At 31.8% G+C, this 16401-nt stretch overlaps 1 protein-coding gene across 1 annotated transcript in view; it reads left to right on the top strand.

The window, feature by feature from the left end:
* Window positions 1-16401, top strand: part of LOC128992100 (uncharacterized) — a 241320-nt gene that overhangs the window by 46528 nt on the left and 178391 nt on the right. The gene's annotated exons all lie outside the window — the stretch shown is intronic.

The following is a 16401-nucleotide window of genomic DNA, read 5'->3' as shown; positions in this document are numbered from 1 at the left end:
TGCACCAAAATGTCTTGAATTATGAATTTATCTTATAAATATTTGCTTTTATTTTATGAATTTTATACTACTGCAAATTTCGCTGTATTATTTGATTATTGTTATAGAAGATAATTCTTTGGCTTTAATTGATAATTATAAATTAAAGTTTTTAATATGTCAGTGCAAAATGTCGACGGTTACGGTTTCAACTTGAAAGAAACTCTTTGCTCGTATTTCTAGTGGTTAATGTTGTGTGGAATAATGGCTTTAACCTGTTATACCAGACTTATCATAAACAACAGCTAACGTTTTTTTTTCACTATTTGATTCGTTAGTTTCAGAAAAGAGTTGGTCTTACTTATAACTTATCAAAAAAATGAAACTTTAATATTTTCGAGACATTGTTCTCCCATTATTGTTCTCTGTTATGATAAAGCAAAAAATTTGATTCCTAGCCCACAGTGGATATCTCAATAGCATTCTTTTGGAGAGTTGGGCATCTCTTAAAAATACGACATAGAAAATAATTTAATATTGTACGAGTATGATATAGTACATAAGTGTAAAAGTTTTTACGACTGCTGTAGAGAAAAGGACAGTTAAACTTCTTTATCATATCTCGATAAATGTGTTACAAAGCTTTGAATTTTTTATAGACTACTAAATTAAGGAAATATTTTACTTTAACATGTAATTTTTTAATAGCTCCTTGGGGATTAATTATAAGAGTCAATCCAAAGCGTAAAGAATTTAGGAGCCACTATATTTAAATATCTTTCCTTTTATTGACTTGTTATATTATTTAGCATACATAAACTTTAGTAATTGGTTGCATTCTGAATTTTAAAAGCTCACTGTTGTCGCTTCTCGACTCAAAGGTATTATTAGCAACAACCCCTTAAGCCATTGTCTTCAACCGTTTACCACTTAGAATAAGTCAACAGAAAATTAACAATGCATAGCAAGACTGCGGAGTTCAAACACATAAAGGATGATACAGGTAAATACTTTGCAATCTCTTCCCGACGCTGTTAAATATAATTCTGTCAACTTATTTCTGTATTTTCCCTTTTCCATTCTACTATTTAATCTTAACATCATAACTGTTCCAGGTTAGCTAGGTTAAAAAAGTTTAAGTTTATCCGAAACTGTTGGATACGAAACTGAAAAATACAAAAATTGGAGTTAGTCATTGTGAGTAATGAATTGAGGTTGTTAATTTAGTTAGTTAGTATTGTGGAAAAGATCGTAAGTAATTTTACGTGCTTATCCCACTCTTTAACGATTGATTTATCCAAATATTTAAAGTTTGTTAGTTTTGATAAACCACGGTGCCAGAATGCTTATATAAATTATGTACAAAGTCTTTTATTGCTCTTAATATAAAAATTTTTTATTTTTAATTTGCTAGCAATCATCAAGATCTTTCCTTTTTAATTGTTAAAATTGAGGATTTCTTGGCCTTATAATATTTTGACCCAATATAATAAAATATTAACTGAATGAGTGTAAATATTCGTAAGCTTAAAACACCTGTTTGTATTCAACTGTATGTTAAACATTAAAATGTAAAATATACATATCTTTATCGATAGGCACTAATAACTTGTAACTTCAGCTTAAACATAAACCACAATAAACTTTTAAGAATAAAATAAAGCTTAAACAATAGAAACACCACCTTTTAGGTAAATAAGGTAAAATGCATAATCAGATTCAACTTTTGTTTTGCCTTGGAGCTTAAATGATCTGAAAAGAATCACATTTCTTTTGGCCAGTGAATAAATTTACATAAGGCCCTGCTTTTGTTATAACAATAAAATGAAATTATCCTCTTATTAAGCAATGTAGGCTGACAGTTTACTATGGAATTTACTCAACAGTCTTATTAATGTAATCATTATTTTTTAATTATTGTGTAGTGAATTAAGATTAGATTTGACTTTTATTGTGTTTTAAGTATAATAAAGAATTTTACAACCATCATGGTAATGTGGTAGTAAAATATATGGGAATAAAGTAATATAACACACAAAAACTTTAAGGTCACTCAATAATACATTTATAAACAAAAATATAATAATCACAAAGTGTCCTAATACACTATTTACAGTCCGAATGTGACAAATAATGCAAAATCAAGGCATACTCACTTCTTTTTGTTTTCTGATACGAAATCGATAGGAGAAAACCTTAGCAAATCAGTATTATTTGTACCAAATATTGTTTTTACAACTATGTCATTTTTTAAATTATAGTCTACCAAAATGCTACTTGAGTACTAAACTCGCACTTTCAGTTTTCCAAGTACAGATGTTTAATCTAAACGTTTCAGATCGGTATTCACGACTGGGAATTGTTGAAATCGGAAATTCCACCCGGCGAAACTTTACTTATGAAAATTCAGGTAGTGTGAGACGCATATTGAGCAGATCTGTTGTACCTTTTGATGACGGAGATTGAAATTTATTCAATGTTGCGCTCTTAATATTACATGATTAATAAGTGGAAAACTTTTACCTCCAAGTATTTTACAAGATATACAAATTGAGCGAGGTTTTAAATTGTGTATCTATTAACTTATTATCTTTATGATTATAAAATTGTATGGTTTATCAATAGTAAAAGGACTCTTTGCTACGTTTTATGCTTTATGTCCGAGGTAAAGTCGAGGTTTGAAAATGAGTGAGACAAAAGAGTCTTTGTGCATGTAATGAATGTGAATGTAAACTACATTTTCATCACACAGCGCCGTTCTTTACGAGCTAGTAGTTTATGAGCCACACAATATGTATATTTTATATTGTCATCGTTGTAACTAGCAAAATGGCTTCCAGCTGCTTTGGCTTTATTTGGGAACAAGTATTTGACCTATTTTGGTTGTTTGAAAAAAATATATAAAATATTTCTCTGTTAATACAATAAACATAAGTGATTTAATTGAAACTAGTATAATTTTCCCCACTAGAGCCTTAACTGACTACTTTTGGGTTTGACTATTTCTTTCAGCGGTAGAATCTTACAACAATCAAAATGGGCATCATGTTTCCTTGACTGTGGGTTGTTCTTTTTCGCTCTAGGGAGAAAAAGATCTATTTTAGACCCAACGCATGTATTGACAGCAACTGTATTTGCTGCATTATGACGAAAGGTATTTGCACGTTTCAATTGGTCAACAATCATAAAAGGATGGTTTTGTGCAAAATACACAACACCATGATAAGCGCAATACAATTGAATAACCATACGACTATATTGTTTTAACCGGAGCAATCTTTTTTCGTAAAAATCAGTATAAAAATGAGATAGATTATTTTACATTTTAATTTTCCGTATCAACTTCGTATCGCTTCACTAATTTTATTTAAATTTAATCAAATACGAAACATCAGGATTCCCTGCATTACGATACCAACATTCTACGATAGAAATAGGAATATTTATTTACCTTAGAACCTCAAAATTCTAAATTATCATTTAAAACATTTACAACAACATATAACTGATGTTTTACCACATAATTAATCTTTTCAATTACACAACTAAAAGTTAATACAAATATTTAGGTTTCAGCAAACTGACTTTTTCGACTTGTAAACTGTTTTTATTGCATTGGTTAAGTTACGGAAAGGTTTGCAAAAGGTCTGCCACAAGTCTGTTTATCCTGATGTGGAAAAAACAACATTTGAGGGAATACGAAACAGCGGTTATTTACACTCGTCCGTCTTGTAACAAATTCCCGCGATTCGCTGTTGGAAAGCGCGCCTCTGCTTTTAGCCACAAAACTGATTTTCAAGCACTTCCCAAAACATTACCGTCTCTACAAGCTAATATACGTTACCGCTTGTAAAGGCTTTTTCCCAACTCGTGTTTCAACAGTTTTTCAAAAACAACTAAAACTTTGTTTGTTAAATCGTTATTGAGTGAATCAAAAGTAAATAGTGTTAAATAAATATGCGTACTTAGATTTTGTAACAAATAATGTAAGTAGATTTTACTTAGTAAATTAACTCTGTGCAATACGAGAATTTAGACAAAACCTCGGTGTTTAATGAAGATCTAATTTATTCCGATTCCATCCCAAAATTCAGATTACTAACACAGAGAGTCCCGAATTGTATCAAGCAGACGGTAATTGTTTTCATACAAATAATTATAGCTTTATCTCTAGATCGATTTCAAAACTTTTGTTCGTAAATATTATCTAGTGGATGTAGACTGTGATAATTACATTTGATAGTAGAGGCACGGCTACTAAAATAGTAAAAGCGCAGACCTTCCGTCTTGGAGTCCCGGATTAAAATACCGGCAATCAAAATTGCTTAGTTAAGTAACTTTTTCCAGGCATTGTGGTACTAATCTCACTTGTAGTTGTAGACCAATTATATAGAAAGAAGTAATAGTTTGCTTCCTGTACTAAAGAGCTACATCTGGGTGGTGCGATGAATGCACTCACAGCCACCTCTAATACATGTATTAGAGGTGGTTGTGATGCACTCCAGTAAGAAAACTGTCTCATGTAGACGAGCAAATAATGTTTACGTAGTCTTCCTTACAGAATAAAAATATTTGGTTTTACTTATACCATAGACTATTGGAAGCTTTTACACAATTTAAAATTTATTAATTTATACCTACAATTGTCATCAATGGTATAATATATTGAACCATTATTTAAATTTGCTCTTTTCCAATCTAACGGGAACTAATGTAATTAATTTTGTAACATAGAAAGGTACAGTAGTATGAAGGTTTATAATATACTTATTGCATAAGGGTAACATATTCTACAACAGCTATGTATTTTAGAATAGTGTCATGTCTAATGACAATACGTTTTTTAATTACTAGCAGTTGGTTCTGCGGAAAACCTAGCAAAGGAGACAAAGACAATTAAGGCTGGAATCCGCAACAACGCAATTATGCGTTAAGCTCCTTAGTGGGTGTAATCTATCAGCGCAATACAACGTCTGGTTCCAAACTTGGTTGTTTCTTGTAAAACTTTAAATACCAAGTTTTATGGTAAATATCTAACTTATCTCTGTAAACATTAGTTATGAATCATAGCCTGCTGATTTTAATTCAAGTTCAAATCAAACCGTTGATATCAATCAATAGCAAAGCTGTCACTTCATTCACATAACACTCATCCTTCCTCTTATTCACTATATAATACGCACCCTTGTAGTTTTGCATCATTTGAATATAATCCAATTAACCTAGGGGGTCATTGTAGTTTTTAACTAAGAAAGAAACAGATTTTTTCACTTTGTGAGGATAAAAAAATCATATCCTGGTTATTATAGGTATTTCAAGTATCATATAAGACCAAGACGGGTTTGAAAAATCTATGAGATATTTGGTGCCAACGTTGGTCTTATTCCTAAATATTGGGCTCAACAACTAACTACTGTACTAGTCACAAAACTTCATAATAGTTAAATTTTACCAGTTTAGTTTTAATTTTTTTTATTAAACTTTTTGCTAGGTGTTTAAAACCATAACAGGCCATGAAAAATAAATCAGGTATTAGTAATAAAGTTAAAAACAGTTATTTTCCAATCGAAAATTAATTTTTGCCTAAAATTACTCACCAAAAGGGGTCCGTCGTAATATCATGAGAAGGTTATTGGCCAAAATTGGTTTACAATACAAAACCCAAAACTTTATAAACGTCGTCTTAATTAAATATAACAATAAAAATAGATAAGGCCTTATAACCCTAACTCCAAGCAATCCTATAGATATAAGCAATACATACGTAATCAATCATGTAGACGATATGTTAAAAAATGGATAACATAAAAAGAGGTACAATGGTTTATTTTTGGAAGTTTACTGTCTTCAGAGTGTATTAAGGTTAAACCACGTCATCACACTATACCGAGGGAAGATTACATTTCATTGTTGAGCTGCATGATAAAACGCCAGACTTGGCAGGAGACCAGCGTCTAAGAGGTTAAGACCCAGTTAAAGAAGAGGAAAAGGGTAGGAGATGTAGGGGAGGTATGGCTTCACTGTCTGACATTCCATACGTGGGGGACTGTCTAGTATATTCTCATCTTACACTCTCTCAACCATTCAACTTATTGACGTTTTTACTACTGGTCCCTAATTTACATTGCGATGTACAAAATTAATACCCTTGCAGAAGAAAACCTGCAGACTAAGTGAATTTCCATTAACCTTGTCGGATTTTCACAAAAATGCTCTCTTATTACGTATTTAATATTTAAATCAAATGAGTACTTACAATTGCTGCTACAGGTGGAAAAAAAGTTTGCAATCACATAGAAATGTAATTTCAGTTGAAATGTTATAAAATTAGTATCAACAAATTTGCCAAACATTTGTACAAGGTCATTGACCTTGACAATAATAACTCCTGTAATGAACGAGTCAAGGACGTCGTTAGCCGAGGACGACTGTTTCTCCCGCCATAACGATCCTCAGGCTGTAATTATGGAGGGAAAACGTAAACAACAGTTGGATAAAAATACATCCAGATTTGGGTTCGAATTGCTTTTTTATTGTAAGTTTCATCCGATTACAAACAATAACAGTTTTGTATGTCACATTTATAAAAACTACTATAGTTTGTAACCAGAACTATATTTATAAAAGTTATTTAATTTCATTTACGGTTACACTATATTATTCCACTTGCGATTAATTAAATCCGTTTTTAATCTCACTTGGATGGGATTTGCCTTCAAAACGTGATCGGAAATGGTTGCGGTATTTGTAAACAACATTTGTAAACCTATCAGTGACATATAGAAAGAATAATCTTGATCCGAACAGCTGTTCGTTATTTCATAGATCATTATGTGATAAAAATTGGACGAAAACTTGACAAAAATCGCACAAAACTGCATTTTTTAACGTCCGTAATTTTATTTACTAAGTAGTGAGGCCATATTTTAATGGCTAAAGACACTCTCGCCAATCCAGTGAATACATTAAAATGACTTGGATCTTGATAGGTACTCTCGTTTTCCTGGAGAAGATTGCGTAAAATGCCATCTTGAGTGTTACAGACGGACAAAAATTTAGATGAGACTTGTTTCGGCTTTTTTAATGTATAAAACGTAAAAATAAACTAAAAATTTACGATTCTGAGCAATGTACAGACAAAACTCTAATTTTATTTATATAGATGGCTTAAACATATTTAATAAAGAATTAAGGGTTTTAGATGAAAATATTCCACATATATGTGAACATTTTGAAGAAATATTCTCTTATTAATTGGAGTAAATAAGTAAAGTTTGAGTAAAATCCACAATACGTAAAATACTTGTAACTTTTCAATTTTACCTCCATCAGCCTTACGTAGCACGGTAGCAAATATGTTTGATTATCCTAATGTTTACTACAGGGATTATAAATAAATTTAAAAACCTACCGTACCAAGAAATATTGATTTTTCTCGTGTAAATGAATACTCATTATGAGTATTCATTTACTTAAATATTCTCATGTCTTAAATGTCTTAAATATTCTCATCATACATAAGGCAACGTAAACTAAATCTATGATTCCACTACAAAGATGAGAAAACAATTTATAAATCCCTCATAACTATTCATATTTTTTTATTGTTGAAGGTTTCAAACATTAAATGGAATTCATTATTGAGTGAAATAAAATCTATATATAAATGAAATCATATAAAATCAGAAGATGAATGCTTCAGTGAAGAACTTAACTATATAACTCCATCGTCTGCACTTAATACAATAGAGTTAAGTGCCGCTGGGAGGTATTCTATCAGTGATACAACTTTAATGAGCCCTTTTGTGAAGATTTGTTTGCACATATTCCATTATTATCAAAATTGTATAAAGTACTTTTAAGTTAATAATTTCAAATATTTATACATTATACCTTTTCCAACTGGTCAAAAGAAAAAAAACATCATAAATTAATAGGATTCGTTAGTTTTAACGGGAACATCGATTTTAGAACGATGTATCTGTAGACGTTGTTAAAAAGTAATGTTATGTATTTATGATGTAATGTTGAGCCTTCCACTATGATGTTGTACACTGTACTTGTTTAAATCTATTTAATATTATTACCTCCAATAAATAGTATAAGTTTTGGCTGGAAATAAAACACTGCAATTAACGTGTTAAAGTATGAAAATAAAATATCAATCACAGTAATATAAAGTTACAATTTATATAGGGTGTCCTGTAAAACTTTTTCTTAAATTCTGTGTCCTTTAGTGCCAGGCACCCTATATATATATATATTTTTTTTTTTTGTTAGGATACTAATAACCTAAATCCATTCTTACTTATAATAATAGACTAAGGAAACAAAAGTCTTGTTTCAACAAACGTTTTATTCCTTAGTCTATGATATAATGTTCTTGTTATTGAAGCTCTTGGGAGCGAGCTGGTCTAGTGGCAGAGCTCAGGGCTTCTGTGCCCGAGGTCCCAGGCTCAAATCTCGCCAATCACAAATTAATTTGATCTATGTGATAATGCTGAGATCCTTTAGGACTAACCCAAATTAATGCGTAAAAAAGTTCCGTGCTAAAATTAGCGTCTTAGGATGTAAAGGTGGGGCATTAAAAAAAATACAAAAAACGATTGAAGCTCTTACAGATTTTACTGATATGTTAGCTTTAAAATATCCGGATTGTTACGAGTATCATTACAAATCCGAAATCACTCAAAAGCAGATTCTTTCATGAAGCTAAACACATGTTTTATTCACGATGTCATGTTTGATGGCGAGTGTGTAACAGTGGAAGTTTTATCCCACTTTATAATGGCTAAATCACGACTGCTGGGGATAATCATATAAAACCTTCACCAAAGCTGCGCTCTGTAATCGCTTCAGTCAGCATTTCAAATGTGATGAATGTCGCTTATTCTACCGGGTGTTATACGCTTTGTTCGCTATTTCTGTCTGCCATACTGTTTTCCCAGTTATCAGCTGAGTAATAAAACTACTTAGTTGTATAAGTGGCTTTGTGTAATAAAGCAATCATCATATTATATTTTTTTAAATTTTGTATATACTTAAAGCTGTTGCAGTACATGACAAATGCTTAAAAAATATATGAACGATGGAATCTTTGAATAAAAAAAACTGAATGATTTCAAATGACTTGGAAAAATTGACTTTTTCCCTTGCGAAGTAGCATAGACTAACCAACACAATTAGACTTCTAACCCGATTGTAAATTTTGAAGCTCGTGTCTCGTAATTCATGTCCGTTGACACTGATCGCTGCAGTCGACAAAATTTTTTTCCTATTATTTAGGGCTAATTTAATTATTTGTGCTTTACTTTTTGGTTATATATCTAGTCGAAGAGTTATTGTTTATGATTAGATCGTGTTATTTGGTTAAACGAGGTTTTAAATAACTAAAATAACAATAAACAAATTGTTAACAAAACACAATCTTTACAGTGCACCGGACAGAATTAACAATGAAATTGGCTTCAGCTGTTCTATAAGGATGTTCTATAAGGGAGGGTGTTTTATCTATAATATTAGTGTGGAAATAGTTAAATTGTAAGGATTAGCGTTAAGTCATGTTAGATGACATTGACAAAGGTTGATTAGACTACTATGAACTGAGAAGCTAGTTTAATCTTCCATCATTAACTGGGACATCGCTGTAGTTACCGGAAGCAAACTTTTGATTGAATTGTTAAAGGTTAATAGGTAAGCTAACTGAGGTATCTTCTTGTTAAATAATACAATTGACTTTGTACTAAACTAGAGAACCATTTATACCAGCTGAATTTTGATCATTATTGATACAAAATTTTATTTTTAGAGAAACCTTAATAAATTATGACTTCATTTAATGTATAATTACGCGTTGGTTTTTTATGATATGATAGTTTGTGGGTACTGTAAAGATGTAATTGTTTACAGTAGAAACATTTTTCAGGTTCCATCATTTAAAAACTTGATTTTTATATTAAGACTGGTAATTCTTGACTCGCAGTCATGCATATTGTAGAAGTGATGAAAAAACTCCACTACTATAGTATTATTTGAATTTGTTCTGTTATTTTTTAAAATATATATTTTAAAGTTTAAATTCAAGATACGGTAATACATAAAAATATTAAAAAAGTAAGCAAATACAAGCTACACAAATGGTGGTACCTTGAAAACCGCCTTTATCATATTTTATTTTGGAATCTGTATCTATGTTCTTTACTTGCATTATATGACAAACTACATTGCAGAAGTGCGATTTTAATCCACAGTTTGTCAGCGTGCCAAGCGATTTTACACTTCGCCATTTCTCATATTAGGTACAACATGAGTTATATTGTGTAGCGTGGAAGGGAGAGGAAAAGAAGGCATTGGTGAGATATTGGTGGGAATTCGGGAATTATGAAGGGAATAACGGGGAAATGCCAATGGCTTGGGAATAGTGTCTTGACCAAACTTAAGCGTGCTGAATCTGCTACCAATAATTCTAGGAAGATTGCTGGGGACCAGAGGGGTGCAATGCGCCACAATTGTGTATTGCATTATTATTTAATACATTCTGCTTGATGGATAAACAATAACTAACTCCCCTATAGTGATTGAAAAAACATGATGCAGGTTAGTGGTCGAATTGACCACAGATTTACCCTTCTGCGATAGTTAAATGTGGTTTTCTATGCCCTTGTAGAGAAGTTAAAACCCCTTAAAGAATATTTTTTTAATGTCTTTCAGATTTTTTTAAACTTACAAACTTTTGTATCTCCGAGATGGCTCAGTAGCCAAAGACGTTTAAGTGACCAAGAAGGGTCTCAAGGGAAGGACATATATGTCATAAATTTCCATCCAAAGTAATGAGTTTTGATTCTAACTTTTTTGTAAATATTGCATAATTGCTTCAATATTAATAATAATTATCACCACCTAATCAAATTTTAAACATAACACAGACACACATATTTACTTGATACATTGGCGAATACAGATGAGAAAGAAATTGTAAAATATATATAAACTCTTTTTGCGAAAAAATATTTAAAAGTAAAAATATTTTACCTGTTTTTAAATAAAAAATCAGTTTGTAAATTCCGTGCTTACATGCTATGGAACAATGTTTGTCGTTTGTAGCGAGCGCTTTTCAAGAATTATGAGCATTCATTTTTATGGAATTGCGTTCGCTGTTCTAATCATATTTCCTTTATTAAGTCTATTTATTTTGTCTACATATTAAATAAATCCCATTACTATTAAACCTCAGTATCTTTAGTATTTGTGAACCTATTTAGTAATCTCGTTAAATTAAAATAACCTGGATTTAGAATACATTATTTAAGATATTTATTTAAATTAAGATAGTATTGTACAGAATCGTAGCCTATTACTCAGTAACAAAGTTTTATTTTTGCAGGTGGAGATAAGAATTCAGTAATTTGTAAGTATAAATTATAAGCAATATGTTTATAAGTGTGACCTAACCTACTATGACCCAAATGATAGATGTAAAATAATTATTTATCTTAAAACAGTGCATATTTAGTTTGATTGAATGGATAACATGTTCAAATTAAAAAATCGTCCAGGCTGGCAAAATGCACATAGGATGGTTATAAAAACCTTTGCCTCAAGAACAAAGGCTACAAAATAAGGTACCGGTAATAAAATAATTGACGCTTTGATACACATAACATATGACTACAGTCATGCAGTTATAAGTTTTCCTTTTTAAATAATTATTTCACCTATGCTTCATTACCACATAATACAGAAAATATATCCATTTTCAGTCTTTGGAAACATAAATTATACAGTAAACATTAATAATAATAATAATAATAATAAATGGTCTTTATTCAGCAAGCGTTTTTCAGATATTTACAATTCTGCTTTACAAAACAACTCTTGTCATTAACCTACTTAAACTATAAATAAAAACAAACAATCTAAAAACAATATAAATAATAAATCTTCTCTGTGGTGGTACAATGTAAAAACAATCAATGATAGCAATCTTTAATAACCATTAACCATTATAATCATTAACCATAGAACATTGTATTCATACCATATTTGCACTGCAAAGAATGTAAAACTTAGTTTCACAACACAACTTAACTGATACTTGTAAGATTTAAAGCAATGTAAAACTCAAAGCAAAAAAGTAAATAAACTAAAAAATATAAAATACTAGCTGGCCCGACAGACGTCGTCCTGTCCTAATGTGGTTTTATGTCAAATGCTCGTTTATTTTCAAGATGAGCTCTTTCGCATGGCTCAATCACGTCCTGGTTGAAGTTTGATCGCTACGCTCACTCACCTTTAGGTTGGAGCTCGTTTGCTGCGCTCACTTGCCTTCAGGTTAGCTCGTTTGCTACGCTAACTCGCCTCCAGGCTGAAGGTCGTTCGCTACGCTCACTCACCTTTTAGTTGCAAATTAGCTGTTGTCATAAAAAAAATAGTGCTGCACCCTGTTGGTGAACTTATTAACTTTTTAATGCTATTGAACATCACAGAATGAAATTGTTTAGTTGAACCAGCTGTTAAGGTTCTTTAATTCCATTCAAATATGAGTACTCATAAGGTTAACATGGAAAACTCCAGAGCCACTGGGGCGGAGCCCTTTTGATGGATCTGCACCAAAATTCACACAAACCATCCTTGAATAACGCTTAATAATGCCTGAAAGTTTCATTGCAATCTGTAGAGCGGTTTAAGAGTCCATAAAGGACAAACAAACAAACAAACATACAAACATACATACATTGGATTTTATATATATAGACAAGTTTTCAATTTTTGCTACAGAAGGCATAAATCTCTTCCCCTATGATTAACATGTGCTTAAAGTGATAAGGAACCTCATAGTTAAACATATCACAATACCATCAGACCGACATCCTAATCCAGACAAAAAAAAATGTTCATCCATGTCTGATTCTATCGTATATACAAATATCCTTACATTGTTTATGGCAAAGGTAAGTTTAATTTGTTTTATATAATAACTATGGGTCATAATGATAACTATTGCCAGACATATTCCTAAACATATTAAAGAAATTCATCAAACTTTACGAATAAACTGAACACTTTTCTTAAACTATTCTTTCCGCAAACGTAAATATTTTTAGCTGTAAATGTTTTATAACCGAAAGACGTTAGACATTTTCCGTTGCTTTACCAATTTCCCTTTCGACGAACACAGCCGTTTCATTAATATTTTATAGCTCTAAGTTGTAATCAAATCTTGCAGGGGGGATTCTTTACGACCCGAATTGCAAAGTTTCAAGATTCAATCCTAAAGCGAAACTGGGGATTAAGTTACTTATGCGAAGTTTAACTGAAATAAACAAATTTATCTCTAAACTAATTACTATTCATAACATTACCCATGACACAAAATAATTTGAAATGTTTATTTTTTACCCTCAATCGTTTTTGAATCGATTATAAATAACGTGAATATATTCTTTTACTTAGGCTAATCTCTATTTTGATTGTTAAAGTAATATATACTGTATCTGCAATCCTTGCCTTGAATGCAATATTTTCGTTGTATTTTATTGCATGTTGTATGACTAGATCATTTGCACTGTAGTGGGTTTGGTAATGATACAATTAAGATCATTTGTGGGTTTGGTTAGATTTTTTATTAATAAAGGTTTAATTAATTTTTCACCACACTATCATGTTTTTGGCTGTATTACATACGTTAATTGGTGGCCGAAAGTTAGGTTTTGCTGGCGATGCCAGCTGTCCATAATTTGGGGACCGAGCAGGTTTTTACAGGCCGGGGCCGCAAAATCAGCTGTCCGCTTACTTACTTAAAACATGAATGCATTTTAAATACATAATCAAAATCCATAGCATTTCAATAGAATTGTGTTATTGTCACCGTTGCCTAGCAACTATATATTTTTATTTTTGCTGATTCCTCAAATTATTTCTTCACATAACCTTAAAGTTGTAGTTGTGTTGACTATCAGTGTGCATTATTATTGTGGTGAATAGTGGTAATAGGGTATCGTGTGGTGAAAAATAGCGTTCGTACCACGGACCGAAATGGTTTTGCGGCTCTCGATCGATTTAAGTTCTCGACTTCGTCTCGAACTTAAAAACTATCTCGAGCCGGCAAAACCTCATTTTCGGCCCTAGGTACGAAATATACTATTATACCTACTTGTTGTATATTCTTTTTTATATTATGTGCTTTTAATATAAGTTGTCCACCAAGATTGAATGATAAAGAATCTGAATCCAACCAAATTGGTATGTGCTTATTATGATTGAACGTATGAAAGGTATGATCCAGAGTAAAATGGCATCGGGTATATATTTATCTTTTTTGTAGGCTCAGAGAGAGTAAATGCTCTTATTTTCAATATGATCTTTTTAACTACTTGTTGTCTGACATTAGGGTAAGATTGTTTGCGATATTTTGTCTCAAAATTGTCACACCTTTATGAATAAATTTGTTCAAGAATATTTAAGGAACCAGATTTACAATTGTACCTAAAATTAAAAAAAAAAAAAAAATAGCCGTTGGTCTTAAAAAAGTAAGCATTTAAATTTCAACTAAAATATTGCATTTTTACAGTATTGTATACTTTTGTTCTATTTTCACTTTAGTTTTACATACTAATAATACCACGGCCTTTTAGTTCTTCTTAATAATGCATACTTTCAGTTTCGTATAGTATAGTTTTACTTACATTTTTTCAATTTTCTATCTATTTAATATTGTATACATCCATTATCAAATACATTCTGTATCTATATAATCAGTATAATATACGTCTCGTAACATATTCGTCCATCGAACGCTTTCGGCATTGCACATTTTTATCGTGATATACCCGTAGTATGCATACTTTCAATAGTGCATACCTCAAATGCACATTTTCTCATGTTCATGTCATTGGACGTAAGAAGTTATCAATATACAATTTACCATTTGTCCTCACCGCATACTCCCCCGTGTTGACGGGGTTGCTATGGCGACGCCTCGCTTATATTTATCATCACCATTGGTCGATGGAAAATGGCGCCGTGTCCGTGTCGTGCTCCTGTCATTTACAATTAGGGACCCCTGTATTTTGTGTGGTGTGCTCAGTAAAAGTTTCAAAAAATCATATACGACGACATAAATAAACATTGGTTTTGTGAGGTTCGGCGTATTATGTTAAAATTGTAATGGCCCGAAACGATATGATGACATGGCGACCGATTTTGATATACCTTGTATATGTATACAATATATTTTGATTTTCAGTATATGTTCTATTGGCAGCCGTTTTTTGACATTTTTATCTAGATCAGAGTTTAGACTATAAACACGTGAAACAGGAGTCCAAACCGTTTCAATACACTCGGGGCATAAAATGAACCTACGGTGCAGCTTAGGCTATCATTACGAATGTTAGTACTTACATTACACAAATATCTGTACCCATATGGTAAAATACGTAGGTATATTTTGAATCTATGTGATAAAATACATCTTCCAGTTCCAGTACTACGTGATGTATCTCATATACAATGAGATATATTAACACGTTTAGCAAAATAATTGTCTGACTAGCCAAGTAGTTATAGTGTTCCTCTTCAAATTTGAAGGCTACTGCTTTTTGATTCCAGGCAAGATCATTTTCAGATCCAGAGACTATTTTTTTCATTGAGCTGTGAATTAATGATGATATCTAAAAGAAAGGTCGAAGTTGTATATTATCAATTCCAGGGTTTGGACAGTTTTCTAAAAAAGACTATGTTTTAAAGGCAATCAAGTTCAACCAGTCATCTAAGTCATTAAGTCATTTTAAAGTTAAATGGGAGACCATAGCATCAAAATACTTAGGCTCAGCTAGAGTTAGAAAAGCAAAATGTTTTATTTCTCTAATAAAATTCCACATGATGTACCGAGTTATAGTCATGACCAAGGGGGTTGGCCAATAAAAAAGCATAAAGCGTCCAAAAAGGTAATAACTTATGTCTCGGCCATACCCAGGCTTCCGTACAAGCACGTAACAATGTTTATTATCACAGTATACAAGCTGCGGAGAGTTATGGCATAACCTCGCGTGGAGTTATGGCTTGCGTGTCTGAGTTAATAAATTATTGCTCGCAACTGTCGAGTTTTTTTCGAGCCACGTAATCCCGTGGCCGTGAGTTATGCTGAGGTAGCAGCAAGAGAAAAAGTGAATTTAAACATAACCAAGAAAACTAGAGACTCCTATTCTTCAACCTTAGTGTCGACACATAGACCTAGCTCTGTAAATAAAGACTCCCTACCAGTTCCTAAGCATATTATCATTGGTTCAAACGAAAATACTGATGTCCTAGCGGGCGAAAGGAAGGCCTGGTTTTATTTAGGTAGAATTAAAAGTGAAACTAGTGTCTCAGCTATTGAAAGCTTGATCAAGAACTCTCTAACAGGTAATTTAGACTTAGTTA

The sequence above is a fragment of the Macrosteles quadrilineatus genome, unplaced genomic scaffold (genome assembly GCF_028750875.1).
Source record: "Macrosteles quadrilineatus isolate MER2022 unplaced genomic scaffold, UCM_ALF_1.0 Scaffold_4__1_contigs__length_99947679, whole genome shotgun sequence".
Classification (NCBI taxonomy): Eukaryota; Metazoa; Arthropoda; class Insecta; order Hemiptera; family Cicadellidae; genus Macrosteles; species Macrosteles quadrilineatus.
This window is presented reverse-complemented; position numbering and strand designations above follow the sequence as displayed.